We start from the raw sequence: 14,520 nt of genomic DNA, 5'->3' as shown, positions 1-14,520 counted from the left end.
TATACAGGTATCTGTTGCTGGCGAAGCCCATCTTTCCTGAAGGCTGCCTGTTTTTGAATTATTTTTGAGGTCACAGGCCACCTTTCTCAGATGATACATCGTTGTTGTTTCACTCAGCTTTATGATCTGTTACTCAGAGAAATCATGAAAGTTGGTCTCTTTGGCAATACACTATAAAAAGAAGAGGGTCTCGGCCAGAGAAGGAAGAGTCCAATATTGGGGAGAGGGGAACTGATGACTAATTTACAACGGTATCGCCTGTGACAAGCTCCTCATGTTGGAGTCTATAGTAGCTGTAGCAGGTAATCCTAGCTTTAGCAATACCTATTTACACATGGAGAATTTACTGGGCCTGAATCAATATGCTTGTGTTTAACAGACTGAGCTAGAATCATGCCAGTGCCTCTCCAATGGCTACCTCAGATTTACAAAAGGAATGAGTCAATGCATCAGCCATAACTCAGGGCTGCTGCAAAATCCCTTTCTGCTTTCCAGAGGATTTTCAAAGCAGCTGCTACCATCTGCACAACGGCTAGATCTGAAGCTGCTTTTTTTATTATTCAACAGCCACTGCGTGCCACATTAGTGTTACTTATATTTCCAACATTATTCACAGTTTCAGGCTTCAGAAATGGAATTTTTATTATTTGCACGTCTCATCGGTCCTGGTTTCCTAGTTTTGTTTATGTATTTGTTTTGCGGAAACCAATACAATTTACATATTTCCCCTCCATTTATTTTACTTTTACAAGGAAGCCTGCAGACCCAGTTCTGCCGAAGATGTTAGGTGTGCTGAGGTTCGACTGAAACTAATGTGCACAGTTAACACATTCTCAAGATGAATCTTCTGTTGAAATGTAGCTTTCGCAAACTCTACATCATCGCAGCACTCATTAACTAAAAGCTCATCTAGGCTTCCTTTTGTGTTGTGTTTCAAGGCACAGGTCCATACTTTAAAGCTCTGTGTCTGAGCTCTTCCCTCCAATCCCAGCACTTTTCCCATGAAAACTCACTCTGTGCCTTAGAAAACATAGATTTGATAGGTCTCTAAGTATCATGCTTCAGCTATTCCCACAACATTCCTCTGAAGTGTTCCTTTCTTCCTCCACCTAGAGCTGCCATACATCCAGATTTTCCTGAACATTACTCAGATTTCAAAGGCGGAATTGACGTCCAGGGGGGATTTCCGAAAGGTGGCGCTTAGGCAAGTCAAGTGAAAAATAGCCTTTTTGTAAAATTTTGGGGGGTTTCCCTAAAAAATTCAACAATATCGAGGTCTTTTTGAAATATGGCAACCCTACCTGCATGTGGCTTCCCAGAAAAGTTTAAGTCTGCTCTCAGTGCCAGCCTGAAGCACAGCAACAAATGCCACCAACATGGTTTGACATGAGGTGCATAACAGTCACAGACCTGTGTCTCATGTGAATATATCTGATTTGTTGGTTGCCGCTGCGACATGATCATGACTCCCTGTCATAGTGGCAATGTATGCAAGCAGTAGGCACATGGGTTGTGTCACTTACACACTTTACAGTGGTACCTTGGTTCTCAAACTTAATCTGTTCCGGAAGTCCGTTCCAAAACCAATGCGCGCTTTCCCATAGAAAGTAATGCAAAATGGATTAATCCGTTCCAGACTTTTAAAAATAAACCGAAAACAGCAATTTAACATGAATTTTACTATCTAACGAGACCATTGATCCATAAAATGAAAGCAATAATCAATGTACCGTACTATAAAATAAATGAGACAGTATTGTAGATGATAAAAATCAAAATTATTTTTTTTTCTTACCTGAAAGTGATGGTGGTCATTGTTTGGATGGGGGGCTTTTATCCATTTCCTCAATCACACACATAATCAATCAATCAATCAATCAATCAGTAGCTGAACTGGGTTCCACACAGTCACAAAAACAAATTCACCGAAAAAGCCTAAAATACAAAAACGCAAAATAAATAGCAAAAACAAAAGCGCCAAATAAAGTAGTACCTTGGTTCTCAGACTTAATCCATTCCAGAAGTCTGTTTGACTTCTGAAATGTTCGAAAACCAAGGCGCAGCTTCTGATTGGTGCAGGCGCCCTGGAAACAATAGCCGACAGCCACATCAGACGTTCGGCTTCTGAAAAACGATTGAAACGTTTTCGGTGTTTGGGAAGCAAAGCATTTGAGAACCCAGGTACCACTGTACAAACTAGCATCAAATCTCCATTGGCTAGGATTGCCACATTTGTTCTGGGAAAATACAGGGAGGGGCGGTTGGGGGCGATTTTTTCTTCTTCATCTGGTGCTGAAGTGACTTCAAAGCAATCCATTGCAATCTATTGCGGCCTAACAGGATGGCCCCTCAGGAATTTGTTACACACACAAATGCGCGCGCACATACACATGAATTTGTAAAGCTATCTGTGCTTGGCTACCCAGAGCTTAAATGGATTACCTTTCACACACCCTTTAAAACACATGCATTTGGACAGGATCCTTAACTTGGCAGAGGGGGAGAGAGAGAGAGAGAAAGAGAGAGAGAGAGAGAGAGAGAGAGAGAGAGAGAGAGAGAGAGAAGACCTGAAATATAGGACAAAACTGTATCAATACAGGACGTAGCATTTTGCATTGAAATACAGGACAATCCTGTATTATATAGGACAGGTGGCAACCCTACACATTGGGACCACTGGTTCTGGCAAGGGCGGTAGTGACATCCTCTGGCATATACAGTGGTACCTCGGGTTACATACGCTTCAGGTTACAGACTCTGCTAACCCAGAAATAGTGCTTCAGGTTAAGAACTTTGCTTCAAGATGAGAACAGAAATCGTCCTTTGGCAGCGCGGCGGCAGCAGGAGGCCCCATTAGCTAAAGTGGTGCTTCAGGTTAAGAAAAGTTTCAGGTTAAGTACGGACCTCCAGAACGAATTAAGTACTTAACCCGAGGTACCACTGTATGTCATGGTTGCAACTTGACAGGGTTCTAATGGAGGGAGGCCCCTCGCCATTGTGTGAGCTTGTCTCTTTTCCCACTCTTTTAGCTGTAGCAGCCATTTTGTGTTATGCCAGGCCCCCAAAGCAGCCAATCTTTCATTTGCACCCAGGACACTTTCACAAAATTCCAGATGTGCCCACTGGTCCCAAAAGATGAGCAACACATGACCTGTGGAAAGTTGTCATTTTCCTCATACACACAGTAGGCTGGGCTAGACTTTTGTAATAAGGTGCCGTATGCAAGACTATAATTTGGTTCCCACAAATTAATCTTCTCAATTACGGACAGTTTCTGTTTTGCACCCTCTCAGCTTGGTGCCCTTTGTAAGGGGATCGCCTAGTAAAGTAAAGGTACCCCTGCCCGTACGGGCCAGTCGTGTCCAACTCTAGGGTTGCGTGCTCATTTCGCTCTAGAGGCCGTGAGCCAGCGCCGTCCGAAGACACTTCCGGGTCACGTGGCCAGCGTGACGAAGCTGCAGCTGGCAAGCCGGCAACAGCGCAGCACACGGAAACGCCATTTACCTTCCCGCTATAAAGCAGTACCTATTTATCTACTTGCACTTAAGAGTGCTTTCAAACTGCTAGGTGGGCAGGAGCTGGGACCGAATGACGGGAGCTCACCCAGCCGCGGGGATTCGAACCGCCGACCTTCTGATCGGCAAGTCCTAGGCTCTGTGGTTTTACCCACAGCGCCTGCAGCACCCTAAATCCAGTAGGGTTTGTATTCTATAACTCATCAAAGGAAATTATCTTATCGAGAAGGTTCTCTTTTATTGCTGTATTCTTTGCCCACAAAGTCTAAGCTCCTCTTGGGATGTTCATTAATTACGTCTTTAATTATGGATTAATTAGTAGTCAATTGAAAGTACTTTTTGTACTTCCCCTGCTCTCATAGCACTAATGTGTTTCCCATCGAACTTGATGGATGCTACTGTAGCTACACGCAGAGAGGGACTTATTGCAGATGTATTCCCCTTTCTCTTCACTGAGATGCCCAAACCATTCCGCAGACAGATTCGTCCTTCTGTCATGTGGCTGAAGCTCCTTCCTTCCTTGCTGACTTTACTTCATCTTTCTCATATTTATTTTATTGCCAAAATATCAGTGTTTCATGAATAATTATAATTACACTGAATGGTTTGATAGCAGCTTAGGAGCATCTAAGGCTGTCATATGCTGCGTCAGCCCATTGGCCTCTCTCATTCGCTGAGTCTCTCTCCAACCACTGGCAACAGCTCTCCAAGGTTTCAGAAAAGGTTCTCTCCCAGCCATACCAGAACCAGAGGGTGTCTGCAGGCAAACATATGCTCTGTCACTGAGCTCCAGTCCTTCCCCACTAGGCCTGGTCTTCACTCAAATAACAGGAGTGAGGAGCCAGGTCAGAGTCCATACTATTCAACTTTTTCGGATCTGAAACTATGACAATAACCTCTCAATTCAGGGATCAAGGGCTACCATGTTACTCATCTTTTCCTGTTTAATAGACGAAGGTTGCATATCATTAGCACCTGCAAACAGGAAGAAAACAAGAAATGAAGTATGGGTGTAGCCCAGGGGGGCAGGGAGGGGCAGCTGCCCCCTAAATCAATAAAAATCAATAAAAATACATAGCAAACTGAGGTTCTGCCTCCCCCAACAAAAGCCCTGTCCCCCTAACAGAAATCTTGGCTATGCCCATGCTGAAGCCTCTCATTGCTGGAAAAAGCTTTACCTGTTGATATTCACCTATTTTCATGGGCTTGCCGATCAGAAGGTCAGCGGTTCAAAAACCCGCGACTAGGAGAGCTCCCGTTGCTCTCTCCCAGCTCCTGCCAACCTAGCAGTTTGGAAGCACGCCAGTGCAAGTAGATAAATAGGTACCGCTCCGGCGGGAAGGTAAATGGTATTTCCGAAACTGTGGAAAAGTAAATTTGAAATTTACAGATTGCATATTATTGAGAGAGAATTATATGAAAATGATGTATAAATGGTATATACTACTGGTTAAATTGGCAAAAATGTATAAAAATGAAAAGAAAGAGTGTTGGAGGTGTGAAGTGGAAGGTCAAGATATACCAAAAGAAAAGAGGACTCTATTTATGGATGCCACTACAGCTGCGAGAATGCTGATTGCACAAAACTGGAAGACTGGAGAAATACCAACGAAAGAACAATGGCAAGAGAAGTTGATGAACTTTGCAGAGCTGGCAAAAATGACAGACAGACTACGAGAAAAAGACAACAGTGACTTTGAAAAAGAATGGGAACCATTTATATTATATCTGCAGAAACAAAGAAAGTCTATAGACTTGATGGCAGGATTTAAATAAACATTCACATCATTAGTATTAGAAAATGTGTAGACGACAGGGAAATAATATGGTGTACTTATTTTCATTTTTACGTTTTTAGGTTAGATGTTATTGTATAAGTATAATATTAGTATTTTTTTCTTTTAGGAGGTAGCAAGGTGGGTGAAAGGAGAAACAAACCAGAAGCGGAAGTTGGGGGAAGCCTAGGAGGGGAGGGGAGAAGGAATGAATAGAAAATGTTATGGATATGAGATGTATGTAATGAATGAAAAGGAAAACTGAATAAAAAATAAATTTTTAAAAAAAGGAAAACTCCAAAAAAAACCAACATTTTCGGATCCAAAACTGGATCCTGTGCCTCTTCTCTCACGACCCACACTGTAAAAGGTCCCAGCTTCCATCTCCACCATCTCAAAGTAGGTGTGGGAACATTCCCAGTGTAAAACCCTGGACAGCCATGACCAGTCAGCATAGACAATATTGAGCTACATGCCTATGGGAAAGCCACATAAGCAGGACATGAAAGCAATAGTCCTCTCCTCCGGTTGTTCTCCAGAAACTGAGGCATGTTGCCTCCGAACCTGGAGCCCTGATAACCCTATCTTCCACATCTGCCTCCAGCCTTAATATTTACTCCCTGGAGGTATTTCGCCTTTCAACTAACATGCGTGCTCTTTTTACAGTGATGGGCACCAGGTGATAACTTGTTCATCTGCAACGTAACCTTTTGATCTACAGCAACACTTTCTCTCTCACACACAAATGTCTCTCGGCTTACCAGGTCTGCTCTACGTCCATTAGATAGATTCCTGGCACCAGGCCTTCAAAAGCAGACATTCTATAACTCTTTTAAACGTCACTCAAGATCCTGACACGCAACAAAGATAAATAGCCAATCTCCCAAAACTCTTTTTTTTTAATATAGTAAATCATTTTCACTCCAACCTATGCCCTTGAGATAGAATAGGACAGTTTTCAGAAGGCCGGGGTTGTTTTGTTTTCCACATAGAGAGTACTAGTAACTGCAGTCAGGTATGCTTTAATTAAAACCAAAAAACCTCTCATTATATACATTGCAAGTTCAGGTCGGTGTAATGAATGTGTTCAGTTAGCTTATCATTGTATATGAAACACCAAGCGGACCCAAAAACCATAATGTTTCAGGCTTAAAATTTATATATATAATCTATATATTTCTTTCTTTCTTAATTTCTCTTTCTGTCTCTCTCTCTCACGCAAACACACTCATTTTGGCAGGCACTAAAACACTACTAGCACCATCAATCATCACTGATGACTTTGCATGTTTGATCCCCAGCAGATCAGAAGCACTGTAATCTCAAGAGCCAGCAAAACAGTCGGCCACTTACCTATACCTAAGAGCACTATTGTTCTGAGCTCCCCGGTGTACCTGTGTGGCTAGAAAACTGGAAACTCTGAGGTTGTTTACAGCGACAACATAGCCCTTGGTCAACCCAGTATCTCTATTTGTTTAAACTTGCCAGCGTGACTGGCCTTCCAGATTTGCTAATGTTCTATATTTGTAATGTGCTAACATGATCTGTGGTTCGAAAGCAGCCATGGGCATGATAGAATATCAGCCCTGCAAAGCTCCGTTCAGATAAAAGAAATGAACGTTTAATAGGCTAAGCATCTTAACAACACTTCGGCGAGGGTGATAAAAACAACATTCCTTTGACCCGTAGTCCCAGCGTTATTTAAAATCACACAGAGGTGCCAGAGTTTTATTCCAGGAAGAAAGAAACCAAGTTGTTTTTTTCAATACGCGGTTAGAATTAGACTAATTTTCTTCAGTCTGGAGACCTCTTAATAAAATACAAAAATGAGAAAGAAAACTGAAAGTACCTGCAGCTGTCATGGCTACAGGGTGACCCGAGTGGTGCTGCAGAGCAGGAGTTGGGGAGAGGGACCTAGTCACAAAACAGTCTGGCCAGACACGCTCCCTGTTTAGAGGAAAAGGTGCCACTGCCCTTCTGAACTTGGCAGGTTCTGTGCTTCCTGATATAGTCGCAAAGAGAGCTCTCAGGAACGGATCCAACTTTTATTTCCTGGCAGGCCCTCATCTCTGAGACAGCCACTTTGAAATGTATGTGAAGTAGCTGTGCCAGGAAGAACGCAAGGACTCTCGGTAAACAGGTTGCCGGGGCTGTAACAGAAGGCTGCCACCATTGGCTGTGTGCTGAAGCGCCGTGCTTTTGCCCACTGCACAACAGGCAAAAAAGAAAGGGGTTTTGCCTCCTCCATCACTGCATTTCTTTGCAGAGGAAAGTTGCGGCTGCTGATTTCAGCTTCTTAAAGGTAAAGGGACCCCTGACCGTTAGGTCCAGTCGCGGACAACTCTGGGGTTGCGGTGCTCATCTCACATACAGCTTCCGGGTCATGTGGCCAGCATGACTAAGCCACTTCTGGAGAACCAGAGAAGCAAACGGAAACACTGTTTACCTTCCCTCCAGATACCTACCTATTTATTTATTTATTTATTTATTTATTTATTTATTTATTTATTAACAATCTCCTTTCCCTTCCTCCCCCACAACAAACACTCTGTGAGGTGAGTGAGGCTGAGAGACTTCAGAGAAGTGTGACTGGCCCAAAGTCACCCAGCAGCTGTATGTAAGGATCGAACCCGGTTCACCAGTTTACGAGTCCACTGCTCTTAACCACTACACCTCACTGGCTCTCCAGATACCTATTTATCTACTTGCAAGGGCGTGCTTTCGAACTGCTAGGTTGGCAGGAGCAGGGACTAAGCAACGGGAGCTCACCCTGTTGCGGGAATTCGAACCGCCGACCTTCTGATTGGCAAGTCCTAGGCTCTGTGGTTTAACCCACAGCGCCACCCGCGCCCCTTTCAGCTTCTTATTCAGCTGTAAAAGAGCCAAAAGTAGGCACAGTGCCATGCATGCAATTAGCACTTGCATGAATTGCTGTTTTTAAAGTCATTAGGAAACTCGAGGCCCCACAATATGGATTGGGAACCCAGCCTGAAGGGTACAGGGAGCTTTAACCCTCCGATCCCCACTGTGTTCCCCATCTTCCATGTCTGCTATTGGCAATAGAATCAGTTACTCTGAGCAGAGTAGTGAGAATGTCACCAAACCACCAGCTAACCTTTGGCCTCTTTCATTAGAGAAGGAGCCGAACATACGAGGAGGCCATTGGTGTCACATCAAATTCTAGCCTTTCATCCCAATCAGCTGAAATGTCTTCCACTGGATCATGGCTTCTGTGCATTCCCGTCTTCCACAGCAACATGAATCAATATGAGCCACTTACTACACAAGGCTAAAAGGTCATTCTGGTTTTTATTTTTTAGCAGGCTCAGATGCAAGTTTCTAGCCTTCATGTTTGCAGAGGTAAGTTTGATGGTTGTGCGTCTGAAGGATTCAGTAACCCAGGAGGCAAAGGGTGGCGGGGGGGGGGGGGAGAGAGAAGCTCATTTGCAGATCTCGTTATTTTTGTTTATTTCTTGATTTCTAAGGGTTGATTTATTATTTTGAACATTCAGACAGTCTGGGTCAGCCGAGGAACTATGATTACGGTTTCAAAGCTGAGCTTTCAAATTACTCGAAATGTACAAAGGTCATATTGCCTCAAATGAGCTTTTCTCATGTATATTTGAGAGTGAGCACTTTCCTCTGGCGACTGAATGTAAACGGAGACTAATGATAATGCACCACTTCAGAAATTGCACAGAGAGCATCGCACTGTCAACTATATTATGCTACTGATAAAGTTCCATGATTACAGGATTGATTGATTTTTGCCAACATAACACGGCAAACTAGTTTTATGTTCTGCTTTCACCATGATTAACTATAAATCCAAGTCCAGCATTTTAAGCAATGAATTTTGAATTTGAGTCAAAAGGCAGGGGAGGGAGATCACAGATAATAGGATGGTCAATGTTTCAGTCAGCTTTTTTAGCTGTGCCTTTCACAATGGCTCTATAAGTAGGAGTTCTCAGGGAAAGCCTTTCTCGGCAGAAGGAGAAATGTCATCACCTGACTGTCAAGCTACATTGAAAAGCACTGTTGCAGCTGATTGAAAAGTCAGCAATCCACAGACTAACCTTCCAAAGAATGTCCCTGATCATTATGATTACCTCACTAATTCCTGTGAAAATAAAGGTAAAGGACCCCTGGACGGTTAAGTCCAGTCAAAGGCAACTATGGGTGCAGTACTCATCCTGCTTTCAGGCCAAGGGAGACGGCGTTTGTCCACAGAAAGATTTCTGGGTCATGTGGCTAGCATGACTAAACCGCTTCTGGTGCAACGGGACACCGTGACGGAAACCAGAGCACACAGAAACACCATTTACCTTCCTGCCGCAGCGGTACCTCTTTATCTAGTTGAACTGGTGTGCTTTTGAACTGCTAGGTTGGCAGGAGCTGGGACAATGCAACGAGAGCTCACTCCGTCGAGGGGATTCAAACAGCCAATCTTTTGATTGGGAAGCCCAAGAGGCTTAGTGGTTTAGACCACAGCTCCACCCACATCCCAAATAAACAAGCCCACAATCACTAATAGGTCCACCTGCCATTTTGAGGCTCAAAGCAATGAAGATGATGCCTCCCCAGCTGTTGCCATTGGCTGTGGGTTTCTTGTGATGTCACAAAAGCACTTGGCAACTGAGTGGATACAAAGGCAGGCCAAGGGGAAAGCCCTTTTTTATTTCCAGCAGGACACACCTGGCAATGGATGTGACATTCAGCACTGCCCAGGTTTCTCCCACTTGGAGGAGGCAAAGTGGTGAATGGAAGGAGGCAATCCTCTGGCAGTGGGATGCTAGGGAGTGATAATAAGGCAAGTTTGCTTGCTTGAAGGCTGCTGGTATCAGTGGTTGGAAGCTGGCAGATGTCTCATGATGGACCTAACAGTAGCTTCTGGCACCTTTTGGACCTCCATCTCTAATGTTTGAGGTAAAGGTAATGGGACCCCTGACCATTAGGTCCAGTCGTGGACAACTCTGGGGTTGTGGCAGTCATCTCGCTTTATTGGCCGAGGGAGCCAGCGTACAGCTTCCGGGTCATGTGGCCAGCATGACTAAGCCGCTTCTGGTGCACCAGAGCAGCACACGGAAACACCATTTACCTTCCCACCGGAGCAGTACCTATTTATCTACTTGCACTGGCGTGCTTCCAAACTGCTAGGTTGGCAGGAGCTGGGAGAGAGCAACGGGAGCTCACCTAGTCATGGGTTTTTGAACTGCTGACCTTCTGATCGGCAAGCCCATGAAAATAGGCGGATATAAACCGGTGAAGCTTTTTCCAGCAATGAGAGGCTTCGGCATGGGCATAGCCAAGATTTTTGTTAGGGGGACAAGCCTTTTGTTGGTGGGGCAGAACCTCAGTTTGCTATATATTTTTTATTGATTTTTATTGATTTAGGAGGACAGCTGCCCCTCCCTGCCCCCCCTTGGCTACACCCATACTGTATACCTGAAGGAGCGTCTCCACCCCCATCGTTCAGCCTGGACACTGAGATCCAGCACCGAGGGCCTTCTGGCAGTTCCCTCATTGCGAGAAGCGAGGTTACAGGGAACCAGACAGAGGGCCTTCTCTGTAGTGGCGCCCACCGTGTGGAATGACCTCCCATCAGATGTGAAGGAAATAAGCAGCTATCTTCTCTTTAAAAGACATTTGAAGGCAGCCTTGTTTAGGGAAATTTTAAATATTTATTGCTCTGTTGTTTTTAACACTTGATTGGAAGCCGCCCAGAGTGGCTGGGGAAACTCAGCCAGATGGGAGAGGTATAAATAATAAAGTATTATTATTATTATTATTATTATTATTATTATTATTATTATTATTATTATTATATTCATTTCTTGTTTTCTGCTTGTTTGCAGGTGCTAATGATATGCAACCTTTGTCTATTAAACAGGAAAAGATGAGTAACATGGTAGCCCCTGATCCCTGAGGTGAGAGGTTATTGTCCCCCGTAACATACCCTTTTTGCTTGTTTGGATAACCCAGAGAAAATCTTGCCCTCTCAAATAATTGTGAAAGTATAATTATGAGGCTGTTGTATCTTAATGACCCGTAAGCTGTACACCGGCTCCCTCGGCCAATAAAGCGAGATGAGCACCGCAATCCCAGAGTCGTCTATCACTGGACCTAATGGTCAGGGGTCCCTTTACCTTTTAATATAGATATTAGCCAACTGCAGACTTGGGGTTTTTTTCCCCTTATGGACCAACACAGATCCCTTTGTTATTACAAAATAAAAAAAATCCTTCCAGTAGCATCTTAGAGACCAACTAAGTTTGTTATTGGTATGAGCTTTCGTGTGCATGCACACTTCTTCAGATACCAAACTGTTATAATTAAATGTAAAGGTAAAAAATCATAATTACACCCATGTTGTGGGTATTTTCCATGGCGGGGAAGCATGCATTGCAAAAGGAGGTGATGGATTAGCAATGAAACTCAGAGTGCCATCTGCTGACTGAAGATAGTTAATGCTTTGATGGGTCACATACATAAAATATGACACTGGAACACTATAGCCAATGGACAGGTTATAATGGCAGCTGTAGTTCAGCACCACACCTGCTATAGATCATAGTCACAACTTGCAGAAACGACAGGACATATGTCTTCCAAATAAGTAATAATAATAATAATAATAATAATAATATCTTTATTATCTTTATTATCTTTATTTATTATCTTTATTTATTTATTGTCTTTATTATCTTTATCATAATAATAATACCTTTAATAATATCTTTATTTATAAGTAATGGTTTCCTCTGTATATTGGAATTCTGCGTCTCACAGGCTTTGAATTTTCAGCAGAGTTTCCAGCACATGCACATGTACTCACAATTCCCAGTGTGTAAAATGGGGTTTATTCCCAGGTAAGTGTGCATAGCATTGTAGCCTAAATTCCCACGGAACACTTTGGGAACTAAGTTTTGCTAGTTTGGCAAAAATGATCAGCAGAATCAGAAATCAGGAAGACCAAAGGAATGGGGAAATTTTATAATTTACCCGAAAAACCATTGTTAAAAACAGTTAAAATCGTTAGTAGGATTGGAATAACACCTGTAGTCTAATGGTGAATTTTGGATATAATGGAGATGTAAAAGATTTGGATTATTATAAAAGATGCAGGAGGAAATGATCAATAATAAGACCCACAAAGGGGAGGAGAAAAGTCCAGAAGATTCTTTGGAATTTTGTTTTTATGTTGTATGTTGGATATGTGATTGTAAAATACTAATTTGAAAAAACAAATGAATAAATTTATAATAAATAAATAAATTTTGCTAGCTTGAGTGCCTTCACACATTCTGACAGGCTTTCAAGTGCCTTTCAAGGTAGAAGTGATATCAGAGAAGTTTAAAAAAAATATCCATGGTGTGGAGAAATTGGAAGTATCAAAGTTTTTCTCCCTCACTCAAAACATGAGAATTCATGAACATCTGGTGAAGCTTCATGATGGATAAAAAAATATGCTTCTTCACACAGGAACTATGGAACTGGCTCCAAAGGAAGCAGTGATGGCCACCAATTTGGGTGGCTTTCAAAGAGCACAGTGGTACCTTGGTTCTCAAATGCCTTGGTTCTCAGACACTTTGGTTCTCAAACTCCGAAAACTTGGAAGTGAGTGTTCCAGTTTTCAAACATTTTTCGGAACCCAAACATCTGAGGCAGCTGTTGGCTATTGTTTCTGGGGCACCTGCACCAATCAGAAGCCATGCCTTGGTTTTCGAACATTTTGGAAGTCAAACTGCCTTCTGGAATGGATTAAGTTTGAGAACCAAGGTACCACTGTATTTGGCACTTTTGTTTTTGCTATTTATTTTGCGTTTTTGTTTTTTAGGCTTTTTCAGTTAATTTGTTTTCGTGACTGTGTGGAACCCAGTTCAGCTACTGATTGATTGATGGTGTGACTGCGGAAATGGATTAAAGCCCCCCATCCAAATAATGACTATCATCAGTGCAGGTAAGGAAAAAATAATAATTTTGATTTTTATCATCTACAATACTGTCTTGTTTATTTTATAGTACAATACATTGATTATTGCTTTCATTTTATGGATCAATGGTCTCGTTAGATAGTAAAATTCATGTTAAATTGCTGTTTTCGGGGTTGTTTTTTAAAATTCTGGAACGGACTAATCCGTTTTGCATTACTTTCTATGGGAAAGCGCACCTTGGTTTTGGAACGCTTTAGTTTTGGAATGGACTTCCGGAACAGATTAAGTTTGACGACCAAGGTACCACTGTACTGGATAAATTCATAGAGGAGAGGTCTATCAACGGCTACTAACCATGATGGGTGTGATCTATCTCCATGAGTGGAGACAGTAATTCTGTTGGACCATATTATTCCGGCACCTAGGGCTTCTATTCCATCATTCCAAGTCCTGGAAACATCATTGACAGACCAGCTATCAAAAGGCGGAGGTAAGCAAACTGGATATACCTCGATTCTTTTATACATGAGGAGGCCATTATGTTCCATCAACCATTAACTCCTTCCATCAGCCATTAACTCCTCTACTCCTCTACGCCTCAAACGTCTGGTTCAATGGCTCATTCCCCAGGTTCGCTGACTTCCAGGCAAAGTTTCTCTGGTCCCTCCTACAAGTTCCAAATTGTGTTCCAAATGCAATACTATTTTTAGAAACAGGTGAATGTCCTTTATCAACTAAAGCATGGTAGGTTGCCCTGAGATACTGGCTCAATATCTGTCTTTGGCCTAGGGAAGGGCTTACTTCCATACCTAAACAACGAGGAGTTTACCAGCTCATGGATGAAAATTATGGTTAGAAAAACCACTTCGATTGGTTGCCACCTTCCCTCCTGTACCATCTGGGCTATGATACCACCCTTGAATCTCTGAGGCAAAGGCTCTGAGACATATCACATAGTGATCTCCAATCTCAATCTCATGTTATCTGTGGCCCATTAGCAGTAGGAATCCACTATGGGTTCAAGTTTCAGACACCTGCATATCTTAGAAATTTGTCTGTACCAACAAACCGGTGTCTTTTCACCAAAGCCAGATTATTTCCATCAGAAGTGTTAAATGGCAGACTGAGAGGTATCCTTTATCAGAATAGGATCTGTGTGTGCTCTCAGGATGTCGACTGCATGAGGCATATTTGATTGCATTGCGGACAATATGATGAGGGAACTATTGATTAAACTGCTATTGGCAAATCGGCCGGGTCAATCTGAAGCCTACTATATCAAATATCTTCTGGATG

The 14,520-nt window shown here is 42.8% G+C and overlaps 2 protein-coding genes across 8 annotated transcripts in view; one reads left to right on the top strand and one right to left on the bottom strand.

Annotated features, from left to right (window-relative positions):
* Nucleotides 1-6,799, bottom strand: part of LRRC2 (leucine rich repeat containing 2) — an 83,858-nt gene extending 77,059 nt beyond the window's left edge. The window contains exon 1 of the mRNA XM_081880554.1: nucleotides 6,644-6,799. The gene's annotated coding sequence lies outside the window, so the exon portion shown is untranslated. The remainder of the gene's footprint in view (nucleotides 1-6,643) is intronic.
* Nucleotides 1-14,520, top strand: part of LOC309352187 (cryptic protein-like) — an 87,343-nt gene that overhangs the window by 37,218 nt on the left and 35,605 nt on the right. For 4 of the 7 annotated variants that reach the window (XR_014161119.1, XR_014161120.1, XR_014161121.1 and 1 more), the window contains exons 2-4: nucleotides 8,425-8,650; nucleotides 13,128-13,250; nucleotides 13,650-13,714. The gene's annotated coding sequence lies outside the window, so the exon portion shown is untranslated. The other 3 variants (XR_014161122.1, XR_014161123.1, XM_081880608.1) reach the window with 2 other exon arrangements.

Source organism: Podarcis erhardii, assembly GCF_964252035.2.
Source record: "Podarcis erhardii genome assembly, chromosome: 11".
Lineage (NCBI taxonomy): Eukaryota > Metazoa > Chordata > Lepidosauria > Squamata > Lacertidae > Podarcis > Podarcis erhardii.
This window is presented reverse-complemented; position numbering and strand designations above follow the sequence as displayed.